At 41.7% G+C, this 15,972-nt stretch overlaps 1 protein-coding gene across 1 annotated transcript in view; it reads right to left on the bottom strand.

Moving 5' to 3' along the window:
• The window catches only part of PIGK (phosphatidylinositol glycan anchor biosynthesis class K), a 99,786-nt gene that overhangs the window by 28,232 nt on the left and 55,582 nt on the right, over nt 1-15,972 (bottom strand). The gene's annotated exons all lie outside the window — the stretch shown is intronic.

Raw genomic sequence — 15,972 nt, 5'->3', positions numbered from 1 at the left:
TTTCAAACATAATAATTTATTTAGACCCATTTAGGTACAATTTTTACCTCCTTAAAGACAAAAACCATGTCTTATTCTTCTTTGTAGTATATCCAATGTTTACCATATGATAGTCAACAAATATGTGCTGAAGGAAAATATGAATAAAATAAAGACAATAATAACTCCATGACAGGTTATTTTGTATGGAAATCTTTTATTTAATATCTACATTTATGATAAGATGCAAAGTTGACATTATACATATGCAGTATAAAATAGTAAAGTGGAGAAGAGGAATAAAAACCAAATCTCCCCAAATAAAGAGAATTGGAAAAGATATTTTAAAATAATTATTGACCTTTTTTAAAATAGCAAATAAACATATTTCAAAATAATAAGACTTCAACATATTTAAAGTTCCTTTTACCTTTTTTCTTTGCAAATTACACATCAACTTATCAACTTAAAAATTAAATTTTAAAAATTGAAACCTTGAATTATCTTGAAAAATAATCAAACAAGAGTGGTCCAAGTCTCTACAGCTAATGAGAAATCTGGAATATCTCTCAAGAACCCCTTTGCTGTACATCTGAAACTAACACATAATTATGTTGAATGTAAACTGTAATTAAAAAATAAAATTTAAAAAGACAAATAAGGACAAAATTTTGGATATAGTTTCAGAATTTAAAGAACTCCTTAACTATGTAAATAATCTGAGTATATGTGGCATAATTGGCAGAAAAATAATGAATTTGGGGGAACTTCGAAGAGTATCACTAATGATGAAAAACTTAATCTCAAAACAATGTTTTATAGAAACAGAAAGTAGAATAATGGCTGCCAGGAGCAAAGGAGGGAAGAATAGGGAGTTATTATTTAACTAGTGGCCCTGTGCATGAATTTGTGCACATTGAGAGAAAATTAATTAGAAGAAATATTTTAATATCGCCATTCGCCCTTTATAATAGAAGTGCCAACCAAATTCACGATTGACAAAGGCAGATCCAAATACATGCGTGCGATTGGCACCGTGAGAGCTTTATACGTATCGCACATAAGCGAGTCAACTTAGCTTTTTATAGATATAGAATAAACTTGCTTAATTAGACCTGCTTTCTGATTTAGCTAAACTTTTTCCAGCCCAGTGAAGCACCCCAATTTCTCTTTCAGGTAACTGTCAGCAACATAGCAAATATCAACACAAAGCAAATTATTATTGTAGATCACACAGGGAGAACTAAGGGTAAAATATTTAACTGCAGCAGTGTTTGACTATATATATTCTACACAGTGAGAAAACCTGAAGTCATTTTCAAGGTCCACCATTACTTACTTCTTTTCAAGTTTCTAAGCTTTCTAAATCTCCGTTTTCTGGCTAATGAAAAGAAAATAGGATTCCACCGAGTCTCCTATCTACCTACTCCAGGACTTCTGTGAGGATCTGCGGGAAGCCACTGCTTGCCAATAATGTCAGTGCACCAAGGAACACAGAAGGTCAATGGACCTTGGGCATTAGCAGGGCTGACCTAGTGTTGAGATAGTGGTGGCTCAAGGCAATTCCCTAACCTTATAATCCTTTTACTGTTTACCAAACTTTACCTTTGATATGCCTGTATGCATTGCTAGAGGGCAAGGTGTGTATCTAAAACTGAATAAAAGCAGATGGGACCCAGTTTCGATGTGTCTCTTCAAGAAAGAGGCTCCACCTGGCCCCAATGCCTTCTAAATTCATATTTCTTGTGTAGCATTTTCATTTGTGCGTTGGCCCCTCCTTTAGATCCTGAACCCTAGCCATGGTCACAGCAAGAATCAAATGAGATGAGACATGAGAAAAGGCTTCACAGACATTTGGTTAACATGTGAAATGTTTCCTCCTGGCTATAAAGCAAGTCGTGTTCCTGGGCTGAAGAAACTCCAAGGAGGCTAGACGTCACTAGGGAGAGGAAGCCAGGCATTGCTACGTGATGTCATTACCCGGTGCCCAAAGCGACCATTTCTGGGCTGGGCTGAGCTGGGCTGTGGGCCGCATTTTGCACCATGCAGTCTTGGCAGCATTGGCTGCGATTTGATGGGCTGTCACTCTGGGGTGGTGGCGGGGCCTGTGTCCCACTTGGGGGAAGCCAAGGGTTGCTTTGTGGGCACCAGGTCCATGGTGCCGTTTCTCTGTGCACGTCACAGCAGCTCCTGCATTAAGAGTCTGCCCCCTGGTGGTCAGTGCACATCATAGCAACCAATTGAATGGTCGGACACTTAGCATATTAGCCTTTTATATATATAGACTAGTGGCTCAGTGCACGAAATTCATGCATGGGGGGGCAGTCCCTCAGTCCAGCCTGCACCTTCTCCAATCTGGGACCCTTCAGGGGATGTCCGACTGCTGGTTTAAGCCTGATCCCTAAATCGGCAGTTGGACATCCCTCTCACAATCCAGGACTGTTGGCTCCTAACCGCTCACCTGCCTGCCTGCCTGACCACCCCTAACCACTCTGTCTGCCAGCCTGCTCGCCCCCAACTGCCCCCCCTGCCAGCCTGCTTGCCCCCAACTGCCCCCCACTGCCGGCCTGCTCGCCCCCAACTGCTCCCCCTGCTGGCCTGATCACCCCCAACTGCCCTCCCCTCCTGGCCTGATCGCCCCTTAACCACCTCTGCCTCGGCCCTGCCACCATGGCTTTGTCCAGAAGGATGTCCAGAAGGTCTCCCAGTCTAATTAGCATATTATCCTTTTATTAGTATACATAAAGGCCTGGTGCACGGGTGGGGGCTGGCTGGTCTGCCTTGAAGGGGGTCCTGGATCAGGGTGGGGAGCCCCTTGGAGGGCGGGGCCGGCCTGGGCAAAGGGCTGATGGCCATTTGCAGGCCGGTCACGTCCCCATCGGGGTGGGGGTCCCCGCCGGGGGCATGGCTGAGGGCTGTTTTCAGGCTGGCCACACCCCCTTCAGGGTGAAGGTCCCCGCTGGGGAGTGTGGCCGGCCTGGGTGAGGGGCTGAGGGCCGTTTGCAGTCTGGCCACACCCCCATTGGGGTGAGGGTCCCCGCTGGGGGGACGTGGCCAGCCTGGGCAAGGGGCTGAGGGCTGTTTAGGGGCAGTTTCCAGGCTGGGAAGCCCCCAACTTTGTCTGGAAGGATGTCCGGAAGGTCTCCTGGTCTAATTAGCATATTACTTTTTTATTAGTATAGATGGTTAGAGTTTCAATATTGAAAGATTTAAAAAAGTTTTTGAGATGGATGGTGGTGATAGCTACATAATAATGTTAATGTACATAATGCCACTGAACCATACACTTAAAATGGTTAGAGTGATAAATTTTGTTATGTATATGTTATGGCTGAATTGTGCCCTCCTCTAATTTGTAGGTTGAAGCTCTAATCTTGAGTACCTCAGAATGTGACTATATTGGGAGATAGGGTCTTTAAAGAGGTCATTAAGGTTAAAATGAGTCATTATGGTTGGGCCCTAATCCAATATAATAGTGTCCTTATACAAAGAGGAGACTAGAACAGACACAAGTAAAGACCACATGAAGATACTGGGGTACTAGGCCATCTACAAATCAAGGAGAGGCCTTAGAAGAAACCAGTCCTGCCAACACCTTGATCTTGGACTTCCAGCCTCCAGAATTATGAGGAAATAAAATTCTGTTGTTTGACATGTTAAGCGCCAAGCCTGTTTTGTCTTCCTTTCTGTTTAGCCCACAATATCTGATTTCACCAATATGCTGGAGGCCGGAGACTGACAAGGTCCAAACGCAAAGTATAGTGTCAGTCACTGGTGACTGACATGGCACTTAACGTGTTATGGAAGCCCTAGCAAAGTACTACAGCAAGCATGTCAAACTCGTGGCCCACAGGCCTCATGTGGCCCACAATGAATATTTTTGTGGCCCGGCCAATATAATGGTATGTAAGAAACATTTTAATAAAAATTTCGTAACTTAATACCGTTATACATAATCTATATATATAAAAACCTAATATGCTAAGTGTCCAACCGTTTGACCATTTGACCATTCACTATGACACACACTGACCACCAGGGGGCACACGCTCCGACCAGTAGGTTAGCTTGCTGCTGGGGTCTGGCTGATCGGGACCGGGCGAGGCAGGCTGGACACGCCCTGGAATCCTCCCGCAGTCCCTCCCCGGCTCCGATCTTGCACCGGTGGGGTCCCTCAGCCTGGCCTGCACCCTCTCACAATCCAGGACCCCTCGGGGGGTGTCAGAGAGCTGGTTTTGGCCCAATCCTTGCAGGCCAGGCTGAGGGACCCCAACAGTGCACAAATCCATGCACCAGGCCGGTTTCAGCCTGATCCCCGCAGGCCAGGCTGAGGGACCCCACTAGTGCACAAATCCGTGCACCAGGCCAATAGTTATTAATAACAAACTACAATATTCGCTAATGACTGATTACCATAATCATGTTGCATTCATTTCCCTTACGCGCCTTATGTTCAGGTGCACCATTTCTTTCCACTAATACTAGCAGCGAATATTTTAGCAGCCAATTGCCATGTCATTAGTCTTGGACTGACTTGTTTGGTATGTGCAACAGGAAATATTTTGCTTTCGGAGAACAAGAAAAATAGGTTTATTTGCATTACGCTTATTAATTTGTGCAGTTTTTCAGTGTCTGGTAAGTTAATGTTCAAGAAAAAATATTAATTTTTATTAAAATGTTTTATTATTTTATGTTAAAAATTACTAACTTATTTCAGCCCTTTGTATTCAGCATATCTCTATCGAAATAAACCTATGTTTCTATAAAAATTGAAGCTTTTGTTTTTTAGTGGCCCACATAAACTTAAACCTTGTTTATCTGGCCTGCGTTAGCCTTTGAGTTTGACATGCTTGTACTACAGGATAGTATATTTTAACACAATAAAATAAAATATTCATTGACAAAAGGAAACATTATTTTAAAACATTTCACAATATATATTTTAAAAGTCTATCTACATTTTTAAGTATATAAAACACATACCAAGCAACAAATGGAAAATAGATATATTGAGTATCATCAAAATTTGAAAGTTGTATGCTTCAAAGGACACTAACAAGAAAGTAAAAAACAACAACAAAAACAGAGAGAAAATTTTTGCAAATCATATATCTGAAAAAGGATCTGTACCAAGCACATATAAATAACTATTATAACTGCATAATAAAAATCTAAATAATCCAATTATAATATTTTCCTTCCTCATAAACGGTATTTCTTTATTTTCCCAATATATTTTTATTGATTTCAGAGAGGAAAGGAGAGGGAGAGAGAGATAGAAACATCAATAATGAGAGTGAATCATCAATCAGCTGCCTCCTGAACACCCTCTACTGGGAATCGAGCCCACAACCCAGGCATATGCCCTTGACGGGAATCAAATCTGTGACCCTTCAGTCCGCAGGCCGATGCTCTATCCACTGAGCCAAGCCAGCTAGGGCCCTCATGAAGGATATTTCTAAGTGAAAGTGACATATTTGCTTGTTTCCTTTTTACTGTGTGGCTGGGATGGAGAAGAACACAATGACTATCCAGTACAGTTTGGTGCCAGTGCCTTGATTCCTGTTAAGGCACCAGCAGCTTCCATATATGTCTGCTAAAAATCCTATCTAATAAAAGAGTAATATGCAAATTGACCCTAACTCTGCTACACCCACAAGCCATGCCCACCAGCCAATCAGGAGCAAATATGCAAATAAACCCAACCAAGATGGCTGTGGCCACAGAGAGCAGGAGGGAAGCTTGGGTTTCCCCGGCAACAGAGGAAGCCAAGCTTTCCGCCTGCCCTTGCCAGCCTAGGCCTCCACTCAATTCTACAAAGTTTCAATTATAGAAGGTAAACAAATTCAAACAGAAATGGTGGCAGCTATGGAACTGGAAGAGCAGGAGGCAAGGGTTGCCCCTGGCAATGGAGGAAGCAAAGCTTCTGCAGCCCTGGCTGGCCTAGGCCTCCACTCCAGGCTACAAAGTTTCAATTATAGAAGATACACAAACCTCAACAGAAATGGCTGCCGGCCACAGAGTGAGCAGGAGGCTTGGCTCCGCTCCAGGATACAAAGTTTCAATTGTAGAAGATATATAAATCCTAGATACCAGGGCCTCTGCTTGGGGGCGTGGCCGGCCTGCTAATCACCACAGGCCCTTCACCCGGGCCGCCCCACACCCCAAGGGAACCCCCACCCTGATCCGGGATACCCTTCAGGGCAAACCAGCTGGCCCCCACCCATGCACCAGGCCTCTATCCTATTTAATAAAAGAGTAATATGCAGATTGACCATCACTCCAACACACAAGATGGCTGCCCCCATGTGGTCAAAGATCCTGCCCCCATGTGGACACAAGATGGCCGGCACAAGATGGCCAGCAGAGGAGGGCAGTTGGGAGGGACCAGGCCAGCAAGGTAGGGCAGTTGGGGGCGATCAGGCCAGCAGGGGAGGGCAGTTGGGAGGGACCAGGCCTGCAAAGGAGGGCAGTTGGGAGTGACCAGGCTGGCAGAGGAGGGAAGTTGGGGGTGACCGGGCCTGCAGGGAAGGGCAGTTGGGGGGACCAGGCCTGCAGGGTAGAGCAGTTGGGGAGGACCAGGCCTGAAGGGGAGGGCAGTTAGGGGCAAACATGCTGGCAGGGGAGCAGTTAGGCATCAATCTGGCTGGCAGGGGAGTGGTTAGGGGGTGATCAGGCTGGCAGGCAGAAGCGGTTAGGGGCAATTAGGAAGGCAGGCAGGTGAGCAGTTGGGAGCCAGCAGTCCTGGATCGGGCCTAAACGGGCAGTCAGACATCCCTCGAGGGGTCCCAGATTGGAGAGGGTGCAGGCTGGCCTGAGGGACACCCCTCACCCTCACTGTGCACAAATTTCGTGCACCGGGCCTCTAGTAAATAAATAAATAAATAAATCATTGACGAATTCTAAGAGTACACAGAAGTATGAAAGATACTCTTTGTTGTTTATTCCAAAAATCTAAAGTAATATGTATAAGATGAAATACTTTTCACTCACAAAATTCTGTCAAGATAAAATATTTTTTAAAATGGACATCTGGCAATTTGAATCACATTTTTTAAATGCCAAGTAGCTGTTATGAAATATTCCGAACATGTTCCTATATTTTGTTTGTGGTTGCAGATATGACATAAACACCTAAGCATGTATCAACCAAAGATAAATTTGAAAGTTTTCTTAGGAACTGCAGGACATTTTTTTTTTTTAATTACACCAAGTATAATTCACAAATAATCTTGATTATCACTAGACTTAGGAGTTTCTTACTTATTCAATGTTTCACAATAAATTAAAATTATTACTCATTTTTCATTTCTTAAAAATGTTTGTCCATCATTTTCTTGCTTTATATGTTGCTAGAAGTGTGATGCCAAGCTAATTTTCTTTCCATTTTAATTATTTCCATTTTAAAATTTATTTTACATTTTAAAATTACTTATTACATTTTGGTCTTGGAGACTCAAGTGATATTTTTTTTCCTTTTATTTTAAGGACTAATGCTAAGATATAGGATATAGCTAAAAGTTAGTTGTTCTAGAACAATTCTCCCAAACACATAGGAGTCTTTCAAAATGGAAATTCAGATCTCCTATTTCTAAAAAGTTTTTTCATTATAATTTGAAATATGTTTCTGCTCATTTTTCATTTGTTCTTCTAGTTCATTTTCAAAATAAATATATTGGATTTTCTCTATCACTTTCTCTCTGGTCCTTTTATCTCTCTTATTTCAGTTTCATTTTCTTGACTCTTTTCCATTTCTATTCTTTATGTCTTTTACTGAACTTTTGGTAATATCTATCATCCCTCGGGTTCCTTGTAATTTAGTTTTCATTTCTGAAATGATTTTTGTCTTTTATCATCAATTTCTTTCTAGAGTTCAGTCAGCACCTGTTTCATACATCTTCCTGTTTGTCCATTTCAATAGTGAGTATTGGAGTGTCTGATTTATGGTGTCATTTCATAATGCAATTGCTAGGTTATTCATGTTTGGGTGTTGTATTTCTGTTTTCCTATTTTATGGGGGTTTTTTTCTTTCTCTCTCTCTCTCTCTCTCTCTCTCTCTCTCTCTCTCTCTCTCCCCCCTCTCTCTCTTTCTCTCTCTCTCAATTTGTACAGATGCTTCCTTCTTTTTCTGTTGAAGATTATTTGTGATTTTTTACCAGGACCAGCAATAGCAACTTATCTCATGATGGCGGAAAGAAGGGAGATAAATTGGCTTGTTAGGTTTCTCAGTTCAAGAGTACCCTCCTTGCCCTAGACAATGGGGGTCAGTGGTTAGAGTTTCCGCCCAGGCACTGAAGGGTCTCGGGTTCAATTCCCAGTCAAGGGCACATACCTGGGTTGCAGGTTTGCTCCCCACCCCTATTGGGACATGTGCAGGAGGAAACCAATCAATGTGTCTCTCTCACATTGATGTTTCTCTCTCCCCCTCTCTCTCATCTTCTCCTCCTCCCTCCTTCCACTCTCTCTGAAAAAGCAATGCGAAAAAAATATCCTCAGGTAAGGATTAACAAACAAACAAACAAACAAATAACAGTACCCTCCTCTGTGACAATACCAGAGTGCAGTTTCATTAATAAATGGAATTTTTTGTGATGGTGGTGGGAACAATTTGCTTTTTTTTTTTTTTTTTTGTCATTTTATATTATTTTCTTTTAACTCAACTTCAGCTGCTTCTCTCTTTCCCTTCTCCACTGGGCCTCTAAGGACAAACCACTGCCTCTGAAAGGTACCTTCCATTCTCTCAGAATTAGTGCTTTCCCAAGACTGTCACCTAAGGTTGCCCACACTTTCTAAGCCCCATATCTCAAGTCCTCAAGCCAGGTCTCTGATCAAGCAGTCCAATGCTTATAGTATAATTCAGAAACTGAGAAAGCTACAAATGTCAATTTCAATTTACATATGGCTGCAATCCTTAGGGAACCTGAATTTTCTCTCACAAAATGGTAGTTTTCTTTCTTAAAGCCATTCATTATTGCTTCATTTAACATTTTGAATCCCTCATAAAAGGAAAAAATTTTTGTATTGTTTCTTTTCAAGATCCTTCACTAAGAAGATATACTTAAATAATTTAATAAGGAACCAATTTCTGCATGGAAAAAGCTGAGTACCCTTTTCTGTACTTTGCTTTTGTATGAAACAATAATAAATGAAATTTATTTATACTATGAAAGGATTTTCAATCTAATATAGTGATGCTACCATCTCAAGTCAAAATGCAATAGAAATATTGTCAAAAATCCTCTGCATAAGTAAAATACTCCTGGCAAAATTCTGAAACCTAAGAAGTTAGTCTTTACAAACCCTCATCTCTTTTGTGTTCTTTTACTTTTATAAATGCCCGATGTCCTCAAAAATCTTCCTCCAGTGCTATGTAAGCACTCGTGAAATTACTTACTGTGCCCATATCTCAGGCCATCTCTGATTCAGAAACAGGTGAACTTTTTATTCTATCTTGCAACAGTGATATTACATTATCATGTGTAAAATGACATAGCTTACTGTGTGCAGAAGGCCAAAGCATCTTTTCAAACACTAAAATATACACCCCAAAAAAGAAGAGGAAAACAGAGACACTGTGCTGTGCCAAATACAAACTAAAAATTAAGATCAATGAATAAGTCAAGACACATAATTTAGGGTAGTCCAAAATCATTAAGAAATTGTTTAAATGTATTAAAAACAAACACAGGAAGCTAGCCAAAGTTAGTACCTCACAAGCATCAAAACTCAAAAGAATTATTTAAAACTACATAGAGAAACCAAATTAATTTCATTTGATCTTGTTGGGGGGAAAACAGGATAGAAAAATCCCCACTCCTACACGGCATTTTTAAAAAATGCCTAAGCATTCATGTAAGTGACAACACATATTGTTGTACAAGATATACTTGACAAACCTGGGACCCTATGACATTCTTGAAAGTTTAAAGACACTCTAAGGAAGAAGAGAATTCAATTTTATTGGTCAATAGAGACAAACACAAAATGCTCTTATAATTCCAGACAGGTCCCAAAAGTCACTGAAGATTATTGTTGTGAAGATGTGTTTTATAGCATTGAGACAACAATCTAATGTATCATCTTCCTTGAAATGAGATCTCCCTCCTAAACTCACAGTATAACCATTCTTCTAATTATCAACTAAAAACCTGTGAGAGAAGATATTAAAAGATAACTTTGAAGAAACAAAAGGAAGATGATGAGCCAGGAGAAAGACATAGTTTGATGCAGACAACAGAAATAAGTCCCAAGAGAACTAAAGTTACATAAATTTCAACTTTGGCTCCTGGCCAGCAGGGTGGGGGCAGTTAGGGGCGACCAGGCAGGAAGGCAAGTGAGCGATTGGGAGCCAGCGGTCCAGGATTGTGAGAGGGATGTCTGACTGCCAGTCTAGACCAACAGTCAGACATCCCCCGAGGGGTCTCGGATTGGAGAGGGTGCAGGCTGGGCTGAGGAGGGACTTCCCCCCTTCCCCCAGTTGTTGAAATGCATCTAATTTACTGTCAGCTTGCAGTGTGGTATAAAAATGCACAAACTGGTTAAAAAAGAATAGCTCCCAAGCAACTCAGTAAAGCAGTTATAACAAAATTCCAGAAAACAAGCTCTGGTTCTCCTGGAGGAACTTTAGAAGTAACCTCTTAACTGGTAGAAGTTGTAGGCAGGCTTTCCAAAAGTTCACAATACCAGCTAACTGGTATAACATATGGAATTATCTTTGTTGAGGCAAAGGCAATCCTATCTAATAAAGAGGGAATATGCTAACTGATCATCATGCCCTCACAAAGATGGCAGCACCCACAGCCAATAAGGAGGGAATATGCTAATTGACTGCCATTCCCTCACAAAGATGGCGGAGCCCACAGCCACAGATGGCGGCACCCAGTCCCCTCAGCGCCCCATTTGCCCAGGGCCGGCCATAGGCGCAGGCAAGCCTCGAATGTCAGCTGCCCAGTCGCCCAGGGCTGGCCTGAGGGACGACCAAATGACTGAACAAGCAGGCTGCGTGGGGTGACCAGGCCGGTGGGAGGTGGGGAGGCATGAGGGATAACCAGGCTGGTGGGGGGGGGGGCAGTAAGAGGTGACCAGGCTGGTGGGGGGTACAGTTGGGGGCAACCAGGCTGGCAGTGGGGCAGTTGGGAGTGATTAGGCTGGCAGGGTGGGCAGTGAGGGATGACTAGGCCAGCGGTGGGGGGGGGGGGGGGGAGGCAGTAAGGGCAACCAGGCCGGCAGGGGGGAGCAGTTAGGGGCGACCAGGCCGGCAGGGAGGGGGCAGTTGGGGGTGAACTGGCTGGCAAGCGGAGGGCAGTTAGGGGCGACCAGGCTGGCAGGGAGGGGGCAGTTGGGGGAGATCTGGCTGGCAGTGGGGGGCAGTTAGGGGCGACCAGGCCAGCAGGGGGGAGCAGTTAGGGGCAATCAGGCTGGCACACAGAGGCAGTGAGGGGCGACCAGGCCAGCGGGGTGGGGGCAGTTAGGGGTGACCAGGCAGGAAGGCAAGTGAGCGATTGGCAGCCAGCGGTCCAGGATTGTGAGAGGGATGTCTGACTGCCGGTCTAGACCAACAGTCAGACATCCCCCGAGGGGTCCCGGATTGGAGAGGGTGCAGGCTGGGCTGAGGAGGGACTTCCCCCCTTCCCCCCTGTGCATGAATTTCGTGCACCAGGCCTCTAGTTCTAAAATAACAACAGTGGGAGAAAATAACAAGTGGTCAGAAAAAAAACTGTCAAAACTATCGAGCCCTTACTCTGTGCTAGGCACTCTACTAGGTATGTATAACTAAAGTTGTATATGTATTGTTCTAGTCATTTTACTTTGCGTTTACATACATATTTCTGTATGCAGGAAAAAAATATTTAGAATATCCATAATGTCATTAGTAAATTATATTCTATGGGTAATTCAACCACTTACTTTTCTCACTTAATGTTATTTTTGAGATCCAAGCATGTTAATATGATTATCAATTATAGTTCACTACTGTTAATAGCTCTATAGGGTATATGAAAATCCTCCATTTTATTTAGACATTCCAATATTGATGGACATATGCCTCCAATTATTTATTATTAGAAATAATGCAATAAATATCCTTCCAGGCTACTTCATCTACATGTACAAGCGATGTTCTATAAAGGGGTAAACTATAGCCTACAGGCCATATCTGGCCTGTAACCTGTTTTTTACATGCCCACTGAGCTAAGAATGTTTTTATATTTTTTAATGAGAATAGTATTTTATGCCAAATAATGCATATAACATTCAAGTTTTAGTGTTTATAAATAAACTTGGATTTGAACACAGCCATTCATTTGTTAATGTATTGTCTATGACTGCTTTTTCTATACTACAGAGTTTCTGCAAGGAGACGATATGACCTACAATGGCTAAACTATTTACTATATGGCCCTTTACAGATAGTTTGCCAACCCCTGTGCTGGAGTAATTATTTAGATGTGCACTTGCTGAGTCATAACTTATGCACATTTTAAATTTTGCTAGAAACAACCAAAATGCTATCCAAAGAGGTTGTATGAATTTACACTGCCATGAGAAACGTGTCAAGTTCCCATTTCCATCCATCATCACCACTTAATTTTCTATAAGGAACTATATTTCCTTGTTTCAATTTCTAGTTCCCTTTTAAAAACAGATTTATATGGTTACTGAACATGAGTCTTTATGCTTTTCCAAACTATATTTCCTTTGGTCATTTTTCTATTGTGTTGTTGTTGTTTAACCAATGTGCTGAGTTACTTATGTAATCTGGACAGAAATATTTTGAGATACATATTGCAAATAATTTCACCCAGATTGTCCTTCTCTTTTAACTCTGTTTCCCGTTTTTCTTGCTATATATATTTTAATTTTGTTGCAGTAAACTTTATCTTTTATTTGCTATGTGATGGGTAGCATGACATCTTTTCCTACTATTTCTCTACTCTCATTAAGTTTAATATTTATTAAATGATAGATTCTTAGGTTTACAGTTTGTAACAAACAAAGGGAAAGTTTGCATATTCCTGATTCTTATACCTCCTATTCTATCCCTTGTCTTCATGTATTAGTAGGGATTTCTTGTGCAATGATGAATAGATGGAAATACAGCATGTATCCTTATCTTGTCTGACTTTAATTGAGAAGCTTCTACAAATTCACCCTAAAGTATAATGTTTGCTACCTTAATTTAGATACATGGTCTTTATTAAGTCAAGGCATCTCCCTTTTACTTCTAGTTTGCTAAGTCATGTTGCTTTTTTAATCATTAATGATTGATAAATTTTAATCAAATGCTTTCTCTGCATCTACTGAAACAATTACAAAATATTTCTCATTTAATGCCGAAACCGGTTTGGCTCGGTGGATAGAGCGTCGGCCTGCGGACTCAAGGGTCCCGGGTTCGATTCCGGTCAAGGGCATGTACCTTGGTTGCAGGCACATCCCCGGTGCGGGGGGGGGGGGGGGGGGGGGTGCAGGAGGCAGCTGATCAATGTTTCTCTCTCATCGATGTTTATAACTCTCTATCCCTCTCTCTTCCTCTCTGTAAAAAATCAATAAAATAAAATAAAAAAAATATATTTCTCATTTAATGTAATGATCTATTTTCTAATCCTAAATAATTCCTGCAATTTTAAGATAACTTCTATTTGGTCATTTTATTTTGTGAAGTATTTTTACTAGATTTGAATTTTAAGACTAGAGGCCAGGTGCACAAATTCGTGCACCAGTGGGGTACCTCAGCCTGGCCTGTGGGATTGGGCCAAAACTGGCTCTCCGACATCCCCTGAGGGGTCCCGGATTGCAAGAGGGCACAGGCCAGGTCAAGGGACCCCACTGGTGCAGGATCAGGGCTGGGGAGGGATGCAGGAGGTTGGCCAGCTGGGGAGGGACTATAGGAGGGCTCCAGGGCATGTCCGGCCCATCTCACTCAGTCCCAATTGGCTGGACCCCAGCAGCAAGCTAACCTACTGGTCGGAGCGTCTACCCCTTGGTGGTCAGTGCACATCATAGTGACTGGTTGACCAGTCGACTGTCTGCCCCCTGGTGGTCAGTGCATGTCGTAGCGAGTGGTTGAGCAGCCTTAGCATATCATTAGCATATTACACTTTGATTGGCTGGATGGATGACTGGACAACCGGACACTTAGCATATTAGGCTTTTATTATATAGGATTTGTATATCTGTGGTCATTAGTGAGGTTGGCTCTATATTTTTTTCATACTGTCCTTGTCTAGTTTTGGTTTCAAAATTAACTGGTTCCATCAAATAAACTAGGTAGCACAGTTTATATATTCTGTTTGTATATGTCAGCCCCACATAAGTTTGATAAATGTCACAGGTAAAAATCATCTAAGCCAGCCCTAACCAGTTTGGCTTAGTGGATAGAGCATCTGCCTGTGGACTGAAAGGTCCCAGGTTCGATTCCGGTCAAGGGCATGTACCTTGGTTGTGGGCACATCCCCAGTAGGAGGTGTGCAGGAGGCAGCTGATGGATATTTCTCTCTCATCAATGTTTCTAGCTCTCTATCTCTTTCCCTTCCTCTCTGTAAAAAATCAATTAAATATATTTTTTTAAAATCATCTAAGCCTACTATTTGCAATTTGTTGGGAAAGGACACTTTTTTTTACAACTGAAAAATAAAGCAAACTTTTTTTTTACTTGTTCGCTTAACATTTCTTTTAATTACTTTTTTCCTTAATCCCCTCTAAGTATTACTCTAGCCACATTCCAAGTAATATCTATGCCCATCTACTAAAGATGTTTCATGTAAACAGCACATTTGGGGGTTTGGTTTTTAATTTAGTATGACCACCTTTTTTAATACCATTTTCTCCTGTACTGTTTATCTTATTTCCTCTGCTTTTATTCATTTAGTGGCCATTCTCAAAATGTAAAATGCATACTTACCTTACTATCTAAAGCTACTAAAACTTACTACTTGTCTTTCCCCCAAAAGGAAACCCTCAGAATACTTTAAAACTCTCCTTATATAATAGTTATTAAATACTTAGTATTTTATTCTACTTCCAAATAATTATCATCATCATTATTATCATCATAATTACAAAGCAGACTTAGTTTCTGCTTCAACTTACATTTTTACTAATAAATGAGCACAGCATCCTTCCACTCACACCTCTCTTCCAGCTCCTTTGCCTTCTTCAAAGAGTTCATTCTTTTAGGTGTTGTTTAATTAAGGGTGTACTGATTCAAAATAATCTGCTTTTGTATGTTTGGAAATGTTCTTATTTTTTATTTATTCTTTAATGATAGTTTAACTGGGTAACCAATTTTAAGCTGACAGTTATTTTCTTAAGCCCAGCTACCCACAAATGGACCCACGGCCTTGTGTCCTGGCCCTCACACAAAGCCATTCTAATTCAAAACTCTACATTTCTCTATCAGTAATGACCACTTAGGAAGCCTTGCCTTCCATGTTTACTTACCATGTGGGTTTCAGCCCCTCATATATTTTTCTCCAAGAGATTTTCCTAATACTGAGGAACGCGGAGCTTACTATTGAGAGGCACTGTTTAGCAATGGGCTCTTGCAAATACTTTCTGCCTCACAGATAAAAGGGCCTGCAGCAGGATAAAGCATATGATCCCCAGTAAAAGTATGCTGGGATTAAGATGCCACTGGACACATCAAGGGTTAGCTCTATCAGAGGGACCCCACCCACAGATCACCTTTTTATAGTAAATCTAAGCAGAACTTGCAAAGAGAGACAAATAGCTGAACTCACTGCCAACTGCTTAGGCAAGTTGCATGTTTGGAACACCAGCTGCGACTATCTAGAAACTGTGGGAAGGTAAACCTATGCAGCACCTTCCACTGAAAAAGGGGGTGCCACCACTTGTATTTCAATCTGGAAAAGCCAGAAATGCCATTCATCAAACAATGTGTTTTGTCTCCACACAACTATTTTCTTGGTAGCTCACCTATGTATTTAAAAGTGCTTTTTTGGCAACTTATAGAGTATCTAGATATTTTATAAC

The sequence above is a fragment of the Cnephaeus nilssonii genome (genome assembly GCF_951640355.1).
Source record: "Cnephaeus nilssonii genome assembly, chromosome: 7".
NCBI lineage: Eukaryota > Metazoa > Chordata > Mammalia > Chiroptera > Vespertilionidae > Cnephaeus > Cnephaeus nilssonii.
This window is presented reverse-complemented; position numbering and strand designations above follow the sequence as displayed.